The 20,811-nt window shown below is 43.7% G+C and overlaps 1 protein-coding gene and 1 non-coding gene across 2 annotated transcripts in view; both read right to left on the bottom strand.

The window, feature by feature from the left end:
- LOC132883769 (1-phosphatidylinositol 4,5-bisphosphate phosphodiesterase beta-1) overlaps window positions 1-20,811 on the bottom strand; it is a 454,963-nt gene that overhangs the window by 218,376 nt on the left and 215,776 nt on the right. The gene's annotated exons all lie outside the window — the stretch shown is intronic.
- Window positions 1,829-1,901, bottom strand: trnaf-gaa (transfer RNA phenylalanine (anticodon GAA)). The gene has a single exon. It is a non-coding gene; the product is annotated as a tRNA-Phe (tRNA).

Genomic DNA, 20,811 nt, shown 5'->3' with positions numbered 1-20,811 from the left:
AGAGCGATATAATTAATGGTGTGAGACATACTTTGGTAAAAGTATGGCTTTCTCTTTAAGTAAATGCTATTTCTCTACTTAGCACATGCCTGAAACATTCTGTATTGGAGCTACCAGTTGAATATATATAGTCCTAAACCTTAATCCTTATTGCTGTAGGCCAAGTATTGATTTATGAACTTTTACTGCTCAGTAAGAATGCTCCTTCTATATAGCATTTTTATTATCACAGGGGAGCCAGTAGCGTTCTACAGGGTGCATTAAACTAGTGCTGAAGTGACTGATAAATGTGAAACTGAGGACAAATCATTAGAGCCCATTAGAATGGGCATTTCTCAAGTACCGCATGCCTCAGAAGTACCTTTTATTCCATCCATCCATTATCCATAACCGCTTATCCTGTACAGGGTCGCGGGCAAGCTGGAGCCTATCCCAGCTGACTATGGGCAAGAGGCGGGGTACACCCTGGATAAGTCGCCAGATCATCGCAGGGCTGATATATAGACATAGACAACTATTCACACTCACATTCACACCTATGGTCAAGTTAGAGCCACCAATTAATCCAATCTGCATGCCTTTGGACTGGGGGGAAACTGGAGCACCTGGAGGAAACCCACGCAGACACGGGGAGAACATACAAACTCCACACAGAAAGGCCCCCATCATCCACTGGGCTTGAACCCAGAACCTTCTTGCTGTGAGGCGACAGTGCTAACCACGACACCACCGTGCCACCCTGAATGACTATATGACAGCTAAACTCATTCAGGCTGTAACTCGATCTCAGAAGGCTAATGTAGTCTAGCTTGGAGAGTTTCATTGATACATACAGGAGCATTGCATTGCAGAGGTTCTGATGCAGAACCCAGCTCCATTTGCATGCTAGAAACATTCCTAGCAGAGCATTGCTGCAAAGCTGAAGCCTCTGATCTGACAGAGTGTAAAAATGTGCCAGGTGGATATGAGATGTCATTAGAAGCCTAATCAATAAAGAACAGACTCACGATTCACGTGCCAATAAATCACACGTTATTACTGACGATACAAATCTGGATTGCCATCCAAAAATCAAAGCAAATTCATAAGTGAGATCGGAAATGAGTGGAAGTGGCTGTAATAACTGATATTTTCCAGCAGATAATTAGGCCTATCATGCATAACTTCAAAACCCACAAACAGCAAAAACCATGAAAACATCACATCACTTGTTCATTGCTAATGGCAGAATTCAGAGCAGTACTACCACTCAAAACCACCACAAGCATCCTGCTTATCCCTCTGTATTAGCATTTTCATGTTTCCTATTGATTTGTGCATGACTGTGAGGCAAGGGAGGAAATCTGTCAGCAGACCCGAGGCACCATGTCTGACTGCTCATGTCTATGAATTTTGTCGCTGTCCAAATGGCAGATCACAATGGTGATTATTAGATGAGGGCTGAGTAAAAATACTTTGGTTGTGGGAATAGAGTCATTCTCTGGCTCTGTGATTTTGTAAGCAAGATGTAGAAAAACTGTTCATGTGTCAAAGCCTGCTTCTGGAAAAAGAAGATTTAATTAGTGTTCTGGTTCATTGTGGGGCCTGCTGGACGTCCATCTCAAAGAACTGGCAAAAGAAACTCTGAGCTCTGGTCATAGAGATTTTGGAGTCTCTCTTCTATCCATCATGGACATTTACACCACACGCTGCATCCGGAAAGCCACCAGCATCATACACCGAGGTAAATTGCAGGTGTATTTTTGATGCTATTTTTTACTGAAATGTAATATTTAAGCTTAATACTATTGCATGTTTGCTAAGATGTACACAAACCATTGCTCCTCAATGCCGAAACCGGGGATTAAACCGGGGACCTTTAGATCTTCAGTCTAACGCTCTCCCTACTGAGCTATTTCGGCATGTACGGTATAAGAACAGTGGAATAGCAATGAGGTGTGCAGTTGGAACGACTGACTGGTTCAAGGTGAAGGTGGGACTTCATCAAGGATCTGCTTTGAGTCCTTTCTTGTTTGCCATAGTGATGGACAGCTTGACGGACAAAGTGAGGCAAGAGTCACCATGGAACATGATGTTTGCGGATGATCTTGTGATATGTGGTGAAAGTAGAAAGGAGGTTGAGCTGGGTTTGGAGAGATGGAGGTATGCATTGGAACGAAGAGGAATGAAGGTGAGCAGTAGCAAAACAGAATACATGTGCATCAATGAGAACGGCGACGAGATTGTAGTGAAGATGCAAGGAGCAGACGTAAAGAAAGTTGGTGAATTCAAGTACCTGGGGTCAACTGTGCAGGAAAATGGGGGCTGCGATAGTGAGGTGAGAAAGAGAGTGCAGGCAGGGTGGAGCAGTTGGAGAAGGATTTCGGGAGTCATTTGTGATAGGAAAGTCCCAGCAAAAGTGAAAGGTAAGATGTATAAGACAGTCGTGAGACCAGCTGTGATGTATGGATTGGAGACCGTACCCTTAACGAAGAGACAGGAGGCAAAATTGGAGGTGGCAGAGTTGAGGATGTTAAGGTTTGTGATGGGAGTGACAAGGTTGGACAGGATAAGGAACGAGTACATCAGAGGGACAGCACATGTGGAAAGCTTGGGAATTAAGCTAAGAGAGATGAGACTGAGATGGTATGGGCACATCCTGAGAAGAGATGCAGAGCATGTTGGAAGGAGAATGTTGAGGATGGAGCTGCCAGGCAGACGAAAACGAGGAAGGCCAAAGAGGAGATACATGGATGTGGTGAGAGAGGACATGAAAGTGGCAGGTGTGGTAGAGAAGGATGCGGAAGACAGGGAGCAATGGAGACGAAAGATCCGCTGTGGTGACCCCTAATCGGGAGCAGCCAAAAGAAGAAGAAGAAGAAGAAGAAGAAGACTATTGCATGTTTGCACATACTGTCTGTTAACTAGTGTTCATGTACATCGTATGCAATAGCTCATGTATACATTTTCTTTTCTTTCTGTTTTATCTAAAGGTTTTTTACCTATTTGACCTATTAGTTACCTAACTAACCAACTGCTATCAGCTAATGACCATTAGCCATTGCAACCTGCTAAGTGAAGCTAACTGTTCTGCCATCAATGTAATGCTTAATGGAGCTGATCTGCTGAAATCAAAATAAAGAGGGGGAAGGAAACAACTTTTCTGGTTATTGAGTGAAATCCAGTTTTAATCTCCAAGTAGATGTTTCAAATCTCTTTTCAAGTTGGAGAATCTGCACAACCACACAAACAACTTGACAGTGCATGCATGCACGTGTGTGTGTGTGTGTGTGTGTGTGTGCGTGCGCGTGTATGTTTGTGAATTATTAGAACGAAGATGTCTGAAATATTTTAGAAAATGAGGGGAAAAACTTTTCAGGACCGGCAAGATCCTGAGAGTGGGGTTTTTTTTCAAATCTGAAAGGAGAAAACAATGTATTTGTGGTAACTGATGTTAACATTACGGTTAGATACATACAATATATACACTACCTCTTCAATCCTATGTCCTGAAGTGTCACAAAATAATGCTGGCATTATACTTGAAGAATATTATTTCTAAAGTTTGTGCTGCTCCCAAATGTTTGGTCATTGTTGTACTGTATATGAAAGAGAATTCAATATTTCAGTACTTTGGTGCTTTCCCTGTAACAGAGTCAGTCAGTTCATCAAAATGTGTATACATTTACTTATTACCTAAAATGACCCATTTGATTGAGTCAAGCGTGTAATCTTCAGGGTGGACAAGGGACACTGGTGCTCACTTACTCTCCACACAGCAAATCTGCTGCTTTGCTGATACAAATTGCTTACTCAGTGACTTCAGCAACAGGCCGTTCACAAAACAATGCATGGAGTCGTGTAAATAATGAGTATTAAATGAAAAACCTTGTACTCTGTATACTAAATATGGTGAAGGAAATAGTATGCTATATACTAGCTTTAACACACTGAACTCAGGGACCGCACATCTCACTTTACCTCGTTCGTTTGCACTATTCCGCACTACCTCATCTTAACAGCTGCTAGTTTGTTTATACTGCTTATTTCATGTTTACCTACTATACCTCAAGTGCCCTTGACTGTTTGGTTATTTGAACCAGTGTGTGTGTGTATATATCTCATCTCATCTCATTATCTCTAGCCGCTTTATCCTTCTACAGGGTCGCAGGCAAGCTGGAGCCTATCCCAGCTGACTATGGGCGAAAGGCGGGGTACACCCTGGACAAGTCGCCAGGTCATCACAGGGCTGACACATAGACACAGACAACCATTCACACTCACATTCACACCTACGGTCAATTTAGAGTCACCAGTTAACCTAACCTGCATGTCTTTGGACTGTGGGGGAAACCGGAGCACCCGGAGGAAACCCATGCGGACACGGGGAGAACATGCAAACTCCGCACAGAAAGGCCCTCGCCGGCCATGGGGCTCGAACCCAGGACCTTCTTGCTGTGAGGCGACAGCGCTAACCACTACACCACCGTGCCGCCCCGTGTGTATATATATATATATATATATAGAGAGAGAGAGAGAGTGTTTAGTCTACGTCTAGTTCATATCTAGAGTGTTTAGTCTGTGTGTAGTTCTTATCTAGTGTTTACACTGTTTATATTGTCTGAGTGTTTAGTCTACGTCTTGTTCTTATCTAGTGTTTATACTGTTTATTTATATTGTTTGAGTGTTTAGTCTGGGTGGCACGGTGGTGTAGTGGTTAGCGCTGTCGCCTCACAGCAAGAAGGTCCTGGGTTCGAGCCCCGGGGCCGGCGAGGGCCTTTCTGTGTGGAGTTTGCATGTTCTCCCTGTGTCCGTGTGGGTTTCCTCCGGGTGCTCCGGTTTCCCCCACAGTCCAAAGACATGCAGGTTAGGTTAACTGGTGACTCTAAATTGACCGTAGGTGTGAATGTGAGTGTGAATGGTTGTCTGTGTCTATGTGTCGGCCCTGTGATGACCTGGCGACTTGTCCAGGGTGTACCCCGCCTTTCGCCCGTAGTCAGCTGGGATAGGCTCCAGCTTGCCTGCGACCCTGTAGAAGGATAAAGCGGCTAGAGATAATGAGATGAGATGAGTGTTTAGTCTATGTCTAGTTCCTATTTAGAGTGTTTATACTGTTTATATTGTTTGTTTTTTTCAATTATTCTATTTTTATTTATTGCATTGCCTGTTTGCACCGTGGGTCAGAGAGGACTGATATTTCATCTGTGCTGTATGTCGAGCATGTATAGCATATTTGACAATAAAGTTGACTTGACTTGACTTTAAGTAATCTTTGGTTCCTAGACTCCTGAGAAACCATACTACAACTGTACAGTATACAACTGAATGGTGTGTTTCCTCCTTCGCACCAGGAGCCACTAGTTCAAATGTCATTCATGGCTTTTGGCTTCATATATTTACATAATTTAAATCCTGTTATTATATCAAGATGTGAAATAGAGTAGAATACAAGGGCATCCAACAAATTACAGGAAGTTATTACAGTCCTGAAGAGAATGTGAGCAGTGTTGGGCAAGCTACATGGAAAGTGTTGTGAGCTAAGCTAGCAGTTACTCTGCAATAAATGAAGCTTCACTACACAGAAGCTACCACCCAGAAAAATGTAGTAAGCCAAGTTATACAAACACAGCAAAAGTAGTTCACTACATGAGAAGCTACTTTAAGTTGAACCAACTTCACGTGGCGATCAACATGAGAATACTTGCTTAAGTTGAACCAACTTCATGCCAAGTCAATTCTATTGTGGTTATCAATGTACCTGCCATTTTAGTTAAATCCAAGACAAAAGCCTGTTGGAATGCATTTAATTTCTTTATTAGGACCTCCCTTAACAAGGAAACATTTTCCAAGATGGTCAAACAATGTCTGGGGTAACAATGTAGGCGAACTATAAACACATCTGCAGAGGTCAAGCCATCCATCCATCCATCCATCCATCCATCCATCCATCAATTATCTGTAACCGCTTATCCTGTTCTACAGGGTCACAGGCAAGCTGGAGCCTATCCCAGCTGACTATGGGCGAGAGGCAGGGTACACCCTGGACAAGTCGCCAGGTCATCGCAGGGCTGACACAGAGACAAACAACCATTCACACTCACATTTCAAGCCATCCGGTATATCAAAAATAATTTCATTGTGAAATAATCAACGTCCTTCCCACGCCATGTGGCGACATGATCTCCGTAGCGCCTATTACATAGCTAGGGTTACAGTGGGGGGCTAGTCCTCTGGTAACCGCGAGAGTTTTGACTCCCCACTCACATCTGTATTGCAGCGTGCCTTGCCAGACGGCAGTAGGTACCATTTCCACGATGGTCTTTGGTATGACCCGACCATGAGTAGAACTCACAATCTCCCGATCAAGAGGCGGACACGCTAACCATTAGGCGGTGCCATTGTGAAATAAAGCTCCTCTTAAAAGAAAAAAGCTTGCCTCATTTTTCAAAATATTGACTTGGTTTACAAATTAATCAGTTACTGTACTATGACATAAAAACTCATCTTGAAAGAAAAAGGCAACAAAACATATTTGGTTAACAAATTAACCAGTTACGAAATTAATACAAACAGTAAAATTGAAAAAAAAGTCTCCTAAATAACATTTTGTGTGTGTGTGTATGAGGGAGTGAAGGCAGTATGTGGGCTAAAGGCCAATTTATGCTGACAACCCAGTCCTCGCAGATAGTGTCGCAGACAGTGTCTGCATAGCCCCCCCCACCTTCGCAGACGCTCTGCGCGCACCTCCCAAAAATTGTGACCACCGCAGAAGCCTCGCAGACAGTGTCGCAGACGAGAGGGCTCTGATTGGTCCACTCTACATCCGCTGTACACGCACTTCCGCTTCCCTACTTTCCCGGTTTGGTTTGTTTTCACGACCGCCATTTTTAAAAACACGAGCGAAGATGGAGCAGCACGAAGAGCGGTTGATCGAGGAAGTGAGGAAGTACGTACATCTATACGACTCCAGTTCTAGTCATTATAAGTAACCGGAGGATAAACAGTCCACTAACCACACCCACCAACTACTCCTAGCGATTTCGCGACTTCGCGCCCCCTTGCGTTGTGGCGGTGAATAACATCGCGCATGCCTATTACTCCCCGCTCAACGATAAATTACAACTGTCTGCGAAAAGCTATCTGCGAAAGCCTTGTCACAAGAGCATGCAGAGGCCTTTACTCATCTCACAAGAGGTGTTTATATTTACCCTACACAAGAGAAGTTTCTCAAAGTTTGCATCCGAGAGGCGGTTTCTCTTTGTTCGGAAAATATCTTGCCCTACACTAAAGAGACGCTCGCAGGCTGCACTAGCAGGGAATCCTGTGTTGTATTTCAGAAAGATTTTCTTCATCAATGGCAGCTTTCGGAATGCAAAGTAGATGTCCACTTCATCCTGCTCTGTTGTTCTCAGTGACAGGAAGTATCCAGTTACCTCATCATGATCTTCACGCTGATCCTTGCCTTCTGTCTGCATGTGATCAGGAGACTGAGTTTGTAGTATGTTTACGTCTGCTTTGCCCATAGCCTTATAATGCATCCATTGAGTGGAAGTGAGTAGGGGGAGGGCGAAGTAGTTAGTTTCAGAAAGGGCCGCAGAATGCTTCCGCTGGCGACGCACACAGCTGTGTGCATGTTTCGCTCTCCCATACAATCCTGAGTGCTTGTGTCGCGGGAATATTTTTAGACTGCAGGCGACTGCTCCGCTGTGTTTAGCACAGAAATACCCAATAAAAAAAGTAGCTTGTGTGGCCATTACCACGCTACTTGATCAATAAAAGAGTTAAGTTACTGAAAAGCTATTTGATTCAGGAAATAGTGACATTACCACCAAGCTACTGAGAAATGTAGTTAAGTTACTAACGACGCTACTTGTAGTGATGCTACTGCCCAACACTGAATGTGAGCGCACAGATTTTGGTGAAGGCTCACAATCTGTTCTCTCAGTTTGGATCCCATCCCTCTAGCAGATTGCACTGCTTAGCCAGGCATGTTTCATAGATTATCATTTACTGTGAAATCATGAACCATTTAAAAATGCCAATTAACTTTGATTCCAGAACCTAAATCCTTGCTCTGATAACTTTCATAATTCATATGACTATGATACTAGTACATTTTGGTCTGACTGTGTAGTTTTTGTAGTTCAGACAGTGTTTGGTCTGGTAGTTCAGACAGTGTTTGGTCTGGTAGTTTAAACGATGCTTGGTCTGATAGTTCAGATAGTGTTTGGTCTGGTAGTTTAAACAATGTTTGGTCTGATAGTTCAGACAGTGTTTGGTTTGGTAATTCAAACGATGTTTGGTCTGGTAGTTCAGACAGTGTTTGGTCTGATAGTTCAGACAGTGTTTGGTCTGATAGTTTAAACGATGTTTGGTCTAATAGTTCAGACAGTGTTTGGTCTGGTAATTCAGACGATGTTTTGTATGGTAGTTCAAACAGTGTTTGGTCTGGTAGTTCAGACCATGTTTGGGCTCATAATTCAGACAGTGTTTGGTCTGCTAGCTCAGATTGTTTTTTATTCTTGTAGTTCAGATGATGTTTGGTCTGGTAATTCAGACGGTGTTGGAGGGAAGAGCGTCTTCTGTAGGACTGAAGCTATTCCATAAAAGCTTGGCCCTGGAGACTCAGGAGAACCAGGAGTGAAGCTGCTCTCTGAACTACTGAGGGATCCACACTTTAAACTGGAGACACTACAGGACACTGGATCTGTGAGGCAGCAACTACACACTTCTGTCAGCTGATTAATTATATAGAGGACCGTTTTTTTTTTTTCTTGGTTGACCTATAGATTTTTCTTGGTAAACCTATACAATGTGTGGAATATAGTGCACAGTGTGTTATAGAATATAGTGTAGGATATGTTATAGAATATATTGTAGAATGTGTCGTGGAATATATTTAAGTATGTTATAGAAAATAGTGTAGAACATGTTACAGAATATAATGTAGAATGCATATGGAATATATTATAAAGAGTGTTATAGAACATAGTGGAAGATGTGTTATGGAATATAGTGTAGAATGTTTTACAGAATACAGTGTAGAATCTGTATGAGGGCAGTGGGCATGTGCTGTCCTTGACCGCCATGCAATGGAGTCGTAAGGCATCTCCTCCCTCCACTAGCCTGGGGTGGTGCCTTGAGCAAGCACTAGCAACCCCTCGCTCCCCCTGGTAAGGGTTACAACCGAAGACTGGACTCGGCAGACTGCGTGGAGGAGACCACTGCCTGGTGGCTCAACGGGCAGGAAGGCAGACCCAGTAAAGTGTTTGTGGAGCGCAATCAGGGCACAGTGCAACACATAGAACACTGCTGGCCATCCACTGCATCCCGACCTAGCTCCAGCCATCTTGATTCCGTTTTGCCCCTGGACCCAGTTAGGTTGGGACAAGAGAGTGAGGCTGATGGCTGCACAACTCTCCTTCACACTAATCCAAGTCACGCACAAGTCATGACTTCAAATTCAAATTTAAGTCCTGTGGTGATGGGCACATGGTGAAGCAGCAGGTGCGGAAACACTGGAAGCTGTAGTCACAAACCTGCACACAGGTGGCCCAGAGCATAGGGTCACTCTCTGCTGGAACGAAGCAGCAGTGGAGTTCGGCAGCCACCTGGATGTCTGAGCAGCCCTGTTTGAGATTCGCTCTGCTCACCTCCATGGAGAAAGGGGCTAGAAGAGGTGCCCCAAACATAGCCTGCTTTAACTGACCCTGGCCAGCACACCACGCCTGGCGGGGATTCCACTCAGCAGTCGAAATACAACAAAAAGATAGTGAAGGTACTCAACCTTGGCACATGGAATGTCAACATGTGGGCATACCTTCGGGGTCTGGGTTGGCCTCATTGGTCATCTCCGGACCCACGGGCACCACCCAGCAAATTGGGGTCATGGTCATCTTTGACCCCAAAGGACAAACATCAGATCAGACATTGAGTTGGGTGTGATGAAAGCTAAAATTCTCTTCTTTCCATTTTACAGCATTTATATTCAAATGGAATGCAAATGGAACATAATAATAATAATAATAATAATAATAATAATAATGTTACATTTATATAGTGACTTTCACAATCTCAGTGTCAATTTGCATGGGAAGGAAATAAATAAAACAAACAAACAAACAAACAAACTTGAAGCAGACTAAGCAGTAAGACGTTAAATCTAACGTGCAGCAAAACCCTGTCCCATTAAAGGCATGTAATGTTTTAGATGGTTTTTCTACTTTCAGCAAATGCCTCTAATGAGAAGGAAAGTCAAGCCAGGGCTAATGAAGGTAGAAAACATCCTGAGTAGTTTTAACAAACAAATAAAACAATACACAAAAATAAATATAGCTTCACAGACCATACAGTCATTAGATCATGTATAAATGAGATTTTTATACTGAAACCTTCATAGTTAAAATGCAATGCATTAATTCGAATAAAATATCTCCTTCAACCTACATCGTAAATCCAAACTTTTTTCCCCCCAAGTATATTTCATATAACACTATAATAATGTGCAGATGTTGTCAATTTACCACCGACTGACTCACAGACACCTTGGGGAATAAAATCATGAAAAAATCAGCTGAGCTTTTTCCAGCTGCAACAGCTTGACATTTACAATCCCCAATCAAAAGGTATTACACAATATCTACCAAATGTATCCAGAATTACTTTTTTTTTTCCCAGACAAATTCGGGAAATTATTTCTTCTATTATCACTGCACTAAAACTTGGGCTGGTGAAAAGCATCTTTATTTTGATGTAACTGTCAAGTCTGTCAGTTTATATAAGATATAAGAACAGTGTTTTTATACATCTATCTTTGGATTAATCTAAATTCACTGAAACCTATTGTTAACGAGGCATTGTCTTGAAAACGACATATTTCATAAAATTTGTCCCAAGCCAGGTGAGCAACATTTATTCAAATAGGAGGGAAACACCATTTGCCCTGATGTTTATGCATTAATCAGTTTGGCAGTGTGGCTATAAACGGTGAGGAGCGGCAGCAGCAGCATCACAGTGCACAGAGGCAGGTTTCTGCAGCACTGCGGAAAAGGTCAGAGCTTTATTGGTTAGCTGTCAGCTTCCAATGTTCACTAACCAAAGAGCACGTGGGAGGCAATGATGGCTTAAGGACTACTCATTCCCTTCCTTCATTTATAGTATTTAATTAAACTGAGGGCAGTGCCCGAGGAATCAAGGCATATACATGGCTGCTTCATCTAACCACGGAAACATTTTGGTGTTTTGATAGAAAAAGCAAAGCAATAATGTTAATGATTATATTAAAATTTACTGACTCATAAAATGCATTATCTCATCTCATCTCATCATCTCTAGCCGCTTTATCCTTCCACAGGGTTGCAGGCAAGCTGGAGCCTATCCCAGCTGACTACGGGCGAAAGGCGGGGTACACCCTGGACAAGTCGCCAGGTCATCACAGGGCTGACACATAGACACAGACAACCATTCACACTCACATTCACACCTACGGTCAATTTAGAGTCACCAGTTAACCTAACCTGCACGTCTTTGGACTGTGGGGGAAACCGGAGCACCCGGAGGAAACCCACGCGGACACGGGGAGAACATGCAAACTCCACACAGAAAGGCCCTCGCCGGCCACGGGGCTCGAACCCAAGACCTTCTTGCTGTGAGGCGACTGTGCTAACCACTACACCACCGTGCCGCCCCTAGCTGAATGGAATACATCTGATATACCACTCAAAGCCAGGCAATATTATTTAAATATTCTGTTTATTTTTGCTCTGCTAGTGGGAATAGATCCTAATGAAGCCACAATCACTTTATGGCACATGAGCTAGCTCATATTGATTTGTATATTCCCATTAAAGGTGCTTCGGGTAAAATTGGCATCCCTTCTTCCTTTTCATCTTCATCTGATGAGCTTTCATATTTTAAGCCAAAAGTTATATTCCTAAAAATATAATTTGCTAACAGTCACTAACACTACTCTATTAAACTATTTGTTTCAAGTACAAAGATAACTGGAGTGATACACACAATGAAGTGACTCGGTGTCTCATCTCATCTCATTATCTCTAGCCACTTTATCCTTCTACAGGGTCGCAGGCAAGCTGGAGCCTATCCCAGCTGACTACGGGCGAAAGGCGGGGTACACCCTGGACAAGTCGCCAGGTCATCACAGGGCTGACACATAGACACAGACAACCATTCACACCCACATTCACACCTACGGTCAATTTAGAGTCACCAGTTAACCTAACCTGCATGTCTTTGGATTGTGGGGGAAACCGGAGCACCCGGAGGAAACCCACGCGGACACGGGGAGAACATGCAAACTCCACACAGAAAGGCCCTCGCCGGCCCCGGGGCTCGAACCCAGGACCTTCTTGCTGTGAGGCGACAGCGCTAACCACTACACCACCGTGCCGCCCGTGACTCGGTGTGTTATGCGAAATATCAGAACTCTTGGAACGCCACTCGACCAATCAAATTAGTGGACTGGAAGTAACTGTTGTATAATATCCAATAATTATGTCTTTAATATATAGTATTATGATCCAAAACACTGCTATTACTAAGGCAAATTTCTGAGGCAAAATAATGACAAGCTGCCTGAGAAACCCTTAAATGACATTTAAAAGTATCAGAATATCTTACTAACCGCATTACCAGAAAAGCTGGGATATTTTCCAAAATACAATAAAATCAAAAATCTGTGATTTGTTAATTCATGTAAACCTGTATTTAACTGTATTTGTTTGAGTTGGCCAGAGGTTTGAGACTGGGATGAAGGTTCACGTTCCAGCAGGACCATGACCCTAAACATACTGCTAAAGCTACACTGGAGTGGTTTAAAGGGAAACATTTAAATGTCTTGGAATGGCCGAGTCAAAGCCCAGACCTCAATCTGACTGAGAATCTGTGGCATAACTTGAAGATTGCTGTACACCAATGCAACCCATTTAACTTGAAGGAGTTGTAGTAGTTTTGCCTTGAGGAATGGGCAAAAATCCCAGTGGCTAGATGTGCTAAGCTAACAGAGACATACCCCAAGAGACTTGCAGCTGTAATTGCAGCAAAAGGTGGCTCTACAAAGTATTGACTTTGGGGGGGGTGAATACCTATGCACACTCCAGGTTTCTGTTTTTTCATCTTAATTATTGTTTGTGTCACAATAAAACAACAATTTTCACCTTTAAAGTTGTTGGCATGTTGTGTCAATCAAATGGTGCTAATCCTCCAAAAATCCATTTTAATTCCAGCTTGTAATGCGACAAAACAGGACAAATACCAAGGGGAATGAATACTTTTGCAAGACACTGTACATATACAGTATACTATATCCATCCATCCATCCATCCATCCATCCATTATCTGTAGCTGCTTATTCTGTCCACGGTCGCAGGCAAGCTGGAGCCTATCCCAGCTGACTATGGGCGAGAGGCGGGGTACACCCTGGACAAGTCGCCAGATCATTGCAGGGCTGACACATAGGTGGGGTTTACATTAGACCGTATCAGCGGATCATCAGATTAACGTTTTTAAAACGATTAGCGTGCACACAGCAACGCCAATACACGATTCACGTGCACACAGCAACGCCAATACACGGATACGCTCGGCTCCGCAGGCATCCCGCGCTCCAAATCACTCCGCCCTGAACAGCGAGTGCCCTCTGGAGGGTGCGCACTCCGGCCCTGCGCAGCTCACAGAGCGCGCGAGTGAAGTGCACTACCTGTGATTCGAGACTGAGCCGCTGTGTGTGTGATCCCAGCGCATATCACTTACCACTTGCAAGTGGAAGGATGGCAAGCCTAAAGACAATCATAACTACACAATGGGCAGTATTTGCATCAGTATTTGCAGTATTTTCATACTTTTATACACTTTAATGAAAGGTGATACAAGGTGGAAGTCCGCGCCGTTTTTCAGCAGTCGCGTCACATGACCAACGCCAGCGAATCAGGAAGGTGGATGTCACAGTGACGTTGTCCAATGACGAGGCCAGCTAGAGCTCAGCACAGCGTATCCGCGTAGTGACAACGTCACTGTGACATCCACCTTCCTGATTCGCTGGCGTTGGTCATGTGACGCGACTGCTGAAAAACGGCGCGGACTTCCGCCTTGTATCACCTTTCATTAAAGAGTATAAAAGTATGAAAATACTGCAAATACTGATGCAAATACTGCCCATTGTGTAGTTATGATTGTCTTTAGGCTTGCCATCCTTCCACTTGCAAGTGGTAAGTGATATGCGCTGGGATCACACACACAGCGGCTCAGTCCCGAATCACAGGTAGTGCACTTCACTCGCGCGCTCTGTGAGCTGCGCAGGGCCGGAGTGCGCACCCTCCAGAGGGCACTCGCTGTTCAGGGCGGAGTGATTTGGAGTGCGGGATGCCTGCGGAGCCGAGCGTATCCGTGTATTGGTGTTGCTGTGTGCACGCGAATCGTGTATTGGTGTTGCTGTGTGCACGCTAATCGTTTTAAAAACGTTAATCTGATGATCCGCTGATATGGTCTAATGTAAACATGGGCATAGAGAGACACAACCATTCACACTCAAATTCACACCTATGGTCAATTTAGAGCCACCAATTAGCCTAATCTGCATGTCTTTAGACTGTGGGGGAAACTGGAGCACCCGGAGGAAACCCACACAGACAAGGGGAGACCATGTAAACTCCACACAGAAAGGCCCCCGTCGGCCGCTGGGCTCGAACCCAGGACCTTCTTGCTGTGAGGCGACAGTGCCAACCACAACACCATCGTGCCGCCAAATACTATATACTAGTACGGTAGATATTTATTTCAGTGCTTGCCATCTTCTATTCCTATTTTTTAGAGCCACCAATGCTCTAACTGTTCGTCAAAAGGTAAACACAAAGGTGTCTGCCCATTGAAAGCTGTATTTCATCATCCTTTTTCATGTTCCATCCTGTATATGGACAATAAGAAATGGGTCTTTCTGAATGAGGAAGATTTGGAAGCTCTGAAAATCCGTGACAAGCAAATTTTAATTTTGTGTCATGAAAATAAGAGATTCAATAATGCACCAATATGGAAATGAAGGTTTTCCAGGTGAAGGGCTGGAGGTGTGTTAGGGGAATTTCAAATCTGAATTTCTTGATATGCGTAGAGATGTCTGTGCAATTATCCGCTGTCTAATAACATTTTGATGGAACTGTCACATACCCTATTCAAAATGCTTTAGTGCTTAATACTTTGAGTCCTCAATATGTGACATGATCAAAATAGGAAGTATACTTAGATGAACTTCATAAACCAAATAATTTTTGAACTAGAGGCAGAAGACCAGGCCAAATTAAATGCAGTACATAAAAACGATACACTTTGAGGAAAACCTGAGTGCAATTATGCTAGGGGGAATGCACACTGCGACACCACCCCATATGTCCAAATGTACACTGCAGAAAACCTTTGCGCTAGTAATGAATCTTGGCACGGATCCCTGCTAGCTTGTGAAAAAAAGTGTGTCCTCTCTGGTGCCATACAGTGACCGAACAAGGGGGAAAAGGTAGATGGAAAAAAGTGTTAGAAAATGTTGAGGTGAGAAAACTCATCTCAGCAGAGGAGATGATGGAAAAATGCCAAGCCCATGACAGGGCAATGTGCTGACTGATCATTAACCATGCAGCATCAGCAGTGGCGAATGCTGAACTCAGTTCTTAGGACACAGTGCGACACAGAACATCTCCTACATGGAGCAGCCTGGTCCTCTGCCAAGCCATCGCCCTGTTTATTATGGTCATTCAAAAGAAATTATCCACCTGTACGTTTTGCAGAATAAAGCACAAATAACTGTGGTCATTGCTAAGACTATGCACGAATTAAAACCCAACAGTAAATAATACATTGCTGTTATAGGAAAATAAATCAATGATAATATGTCTGTGAAGGTTCTCAGTCATCCAGGTCATAGTAAACCATGGTTGCTAAAGAAGGCAACTGGACTTGCTTGAAATCCTTGAAGATGTTTCACTTCTCATCCGAAAGGCTTCTTCAGTTCTGTCCGACTAGTGGGGAGTTCCAGGTGTTTATCCTCTAGTAGATCAAAAGCAACCATAAGGAGAGTCGTTGAGGTCACCTGGGTCATTGAGTCATCCTGTAAGTGTAGGTCCCTGGGGCCCAGGTGTGAATGGTGTTATCAGTCTAGAGAGTCGTTAGGGTGATCTAAGGCGCATGGCTTCACAGGTGCATGGCTCAACACAGGAGACCCAGTTCCTCAGGCCAGGACTCCGCAGTCTATTTTCATCTTAATAACAAAGAACACTCGTTTTAGGACTGCAATGTACACATTTTAGCCAGAGAAGACCGGTGGTTTAAAAGAGGAGTAAAAGAAGCCATTTTCTTCAACCTGGAACAACCATCACTGAACAGAGGAGGTGGTCTGAGGCCAAGTTTACATTAGACCGTATCTGTCTCGTTTTCTTCGCGGATGCACTGTCCGTTTACATTAAACCGCCTGGAAACGCCGGGAAACGGGAATCCGCCAGCGTCCACGTATTCAATCCAGATCGTGTCAGCTCCGGTGCTGTGTAAACATTGAGAATACGCGGATACGCTGTGCTGAGCTCTAGCTGGCGTCGTCATTGGACAACGTCACTGTGACATCCACCTTCCTGATTCGCTGGCGTTGGTCATGTGACACGACTGCTGAAAAACGGCGCGGACTTCCACCTTGTATCACCTTTCATTAAAGAGTATAAAAGTATGAAAATACTGCAAATACTGATGCAAATACTGCCCATTGTGTAGTTATGATTGTCTTTAGGCTTGCCATCCTTCCACTTGCAAGTGGTAAGTGATATGCGCTGGGATCACACACACAGCGGCTCAGTCCCGAATCACAGCTTGTGCACTTCAGTCGCGCGATCTGTGAGCTGCGCAGGGCTGGAGTGCGCACCCTCCAGAGGGCACTCGCTGTTCAGGGCAGAGTGATTTGGAGCGCAGGATGCCTGCGGAGCCGAGCGTATCCGTGTATTGGTGTTGCTGTGTGCACGCAAATAGTGTATTGGTGTCGCTGTGTGCACACTAATCGTTTTAAAAACGTTAATCTGATGATCCGCTGATGCGGTCTAATGTAAACATGGACTGAGACACCACTTATCAGCCACCTACAATGCAGTCTTTGACACACTTCCCAGAAAACTGAATACACATCCACACCAAGATTCAGCTGACTTCAAATGACTCACATGATGGCAGAGAGCCAATGACCCACAGATCACCCTACCGACTCTCTAGGCTGCTAACACTCAAGGCCTCTGCATGCTCTTGCGACAAGGCTTTCGCAGATAGCTTTTCGCAGACAGTTGTAATTTATTGTTGAGCGGGGAGTAATAGGCGTGCGCGATGTTATTCACCAGCACAACGCAAGGGGGCGCGAAGTCGCTAGGAGTAGTTGGTGGGTGTGGTTAGTGGAGTGTTTATCCTCCAGTTACTTATAATGACTAGAACTTTTTTTTTTTATAATGACTAGAACTGGAGTCGTATAGACGTACGTACTTCCTCAATCAACCGCTCTTCATGCTGCTCCATCTTCGCTCGTGTTTTTAAAAATGCCGGTCGTGAAAACAAAAACCGGGAAAGTAGGGAAGCGGAAGTGCGTGTACAGCGGATGTAGAGTGGACCAATCAGAGCCCTCTTGTCTGCGATGCTGTCTGCGAGGCTTCTGCGGTGGTCACAATTTTTGGGAGGTGCGCGCAGAGCGTCTGCGAAGGTGGGGGGGCTACGCAGACGCTATCTGCGATGCCGTCTGCGAGGACTGGGTTGTCAGCATAAATTGGCCTTCAGTGCGTTTACATGCACATAGAGAAAATCGAATTTCTGCCGTCACTCGACTGAAATCGAAGTTCTAAATGCCATGGAAACACCTTAGCTAGGCTGAAATTGAACCGAACTTGATTTCTCGTAATCGAGCTACACGACCTAGATTCTGCGATTTTTGCCGAGCTACTTAGTGCATGTATACCCTATCGAGCTACGTAGTCGAGCTACTTACTTCAGCACTGCCCCTTCCGGAAGTGACAAGTGACGAGACCACAAGCGGGAAACACGACAGCCTCGGTCGGCATGACAACAGTAGTAGCGAGCAGCAGAAGAGGTCAGGAGGAACAAACGAAGAAGAGAAAATGGCGAGCAGAAACGTGCACTTCTGGAGCAATGAGGAGACAGATTTCATGCTCATTCAGCTTAAGGAGTTGAATATATTAAAATTCATGGATGGGAGAAAAACGCGCAATGGAGAACACGGAACTGATAACTTTGTTTACACTCCTGAATAGCTCTTCTTCATAACGACAACCAGAAGTGTACCAACACGATGGGCGTGTAGCGCCACCTGTGGCTCGGGTGCACAATGTACCTCACACAATAGCTCGATTTCCTTGTGTGCATGTAGGATTGGATTTCTCTGGCACCCCTGCTGGGACCCTTAGCTCGATTACCGACAGCAGCTCGATTTGGATGTGCATGTAAACGCACTGACTGTTTACACCTGGCCCCCAGGGACCTACATCTACAGGATGACTCAACGGCCCAGGTGACCTCAACAACTCTCCTTAGGGATTGCTTTTGGTCCACTAGAGGTTAAAGGTGTCATTGCATCATTTTTTCATTAATTGTGCGGTGGTCTCTCGTATGAATGAATGCCCTGTGAGCCAGTTTTGGTTAAAAAAAATTACTGTGGTGCTCCTGTTTCAGGCTGTTCTAGTTTGGTGGAGGAGTGGGTGGGGAGAGAACGACAGGATTTCAGCTCTTACTCATGAATATTCATGACATGTAAACATATCGCTTCTGATTGGCTAACAGCACTGTGACGCTCCCTCCAGTGGGTTATGGGCGAGGCCATGACTACTAATTTTCGAAGTGACGCAAGTTCGTAGGGCTTTTTCTGATTCGCTCATTTTTCTGTCTATTTTCTTTCATAGGCTGATACAGGGAATGGGGGTAGAAGAACATTTTCACGTGCAGCATGCATATGCAACTCGGAGTGACCTATGGTATTTCAAAAAGAGCAAGTATTAAACGGTTTGTCGTGGAATGACACCTTTAAATACCTGGAACTCCCCACTAGTCAGACAGAACTGAAGAAGCCTTTCAGATGAGAGGTGAAACATCTTCAAGAATTTCAAGCAAGTCCAGTTGCCTTCTTTAGCAACCACAATCAATGATAATGTGCTGTGTTACCACCCCAAGTTGATTATTTTCCAATAACATAACATATCCCTGAAGTGTTTTATTCCTTTTATACCACAGATATTGCCAACAATTACAGTTTTTATATTATTATTTAGAACACCACATTAAAATTTTTAAAAATTTACAGCTACGTTTTTGGAACATCCGTGAAACAAGTTCCTGTTATGACTTACATTACAAGAGCTATAAACAGTTATTCCTTCATCAGACTCTCTTTTGATGTTAATAAAACAAAAGAATGCAATTTTTTTTTCCTGAGAAACCTCAAAGCCTTCCATCCTGAAGAAAATTTGCTTCTGACTGTTACTGTTATTAATTAAAAGACACTTCATATCTTAAAGTAATGATGGAGGTCATTTGTCTTTACTTAGTTGAGTGGTTCTTAATATAATATAGATTTCTACAGTTGTGGAAGAGGGCTATTTAGTGTATTTTTATTATTTACTATTTAGGCCACACAAATTCAATTAGTTGGTTCTCAGAATTGCCGCTTGAAGAAAATGCAAAATGAAAAAAAAATTGAAATCGACTGCAGGTTGAGGTCACATGACGTCGAAAACTAATCAAATCGCCCCTTTCACTTTAGATAAAGATTTGTGGAAGAAACATGCCTGTGAAGGGGAATCCTGCAAAGCCTGTTTGTGATTGTTAGGATATTCAACGAACAGAAGCGTAAAATCTTTGACAGGTGTGTCAAAATTCAAGAGGGGGAAAACTTTGCACAGTTGTACTCAAGATGCTGTGAGCTTGTTACCCTGCGATGTGCCAACTTGGACTCCAACTCTGTGGAGGTGGGTTTGATTTATATACAGTTAGGTCCATATATATTTGGACACTGACACAAATTTTGGTTTTTTACCTGTTTACTGAAATATGTTCAAGTTATAGTTATATAATGGACATGGACATAAAGTCCAGACTTTCAGCTTTCATTTGAGGGTATCCACATTGAAATTGGATGAAGGGTTTAGGAGTTTCAGCTCCTTAACATGTGCCACCCTGTTTTTAAAGGGACCAAAAGTAATTGGACAATTGACTCAAAGGCTATTTCATGGGCAGGTGTGGGCAATTCCTTCGTTATGTCATTCTCAATTAAGCAGATAAAAGGCCTGGAGTTGATTTGAGGTGTGGTGCTTGCATTTGGAAGATTTTGCTGTGAAGAAAACATGCGGTCAAAGGAGCTCTCCATGCAGGTGAAACAAGCCATCCTTAAGCTGCGAAAACAGAAAAAACCCATCCGAGAAATTGCTACAATATTAGGAGTGGCAAAATCTACAGTCTGGTACATCCTGAGAAAGAAAGAAAGCACTGGTGAACTCATCAATGCAAAAAGACCTGGACGCCCACAGAAGACAACACTGGTGGATGATCGCAGAATAATTTCCATGGTGAAGAGAAACCCCTTCACAACAGCCAACCAAGTGAACAACACTCTCCAGGAGGTAGGTGTATCAATATCCAAATCTACCATAAAGAGAAGACTGTATGAAAGTAAATACAGAGGGTTCACTGCACGGTGCAAGCCACTCATAAGCCTCAAGAATAAAAAGGCTAGATTGGACTTTGCTAAAAAAAATCTAAAAAAGCAAGCACAGTTCTGGAAGAACATTCTTTGGACAGATGAAA

The sequence above is a fragment of the Neoarius graeffei genome, chromosome 3 (assembly GCF_027579695.1).
Source record: "Neoarius graeffei isolate fNeoGra1 chromosome 3, fNeoGra1.pri, whole genome shotgun sequence".
Lineage (NCBI taxonomy): Eukaryota > Metazoa > Chordata > Actinopteri > Siluriformes > Ariidae > Neoarius > Neoarius graeffei.
The sequence above is the reverse complement of the archived record's forward strand: the minus strand, read 5'-3'. Positions and strand labels throughout refer to the sequence as shown.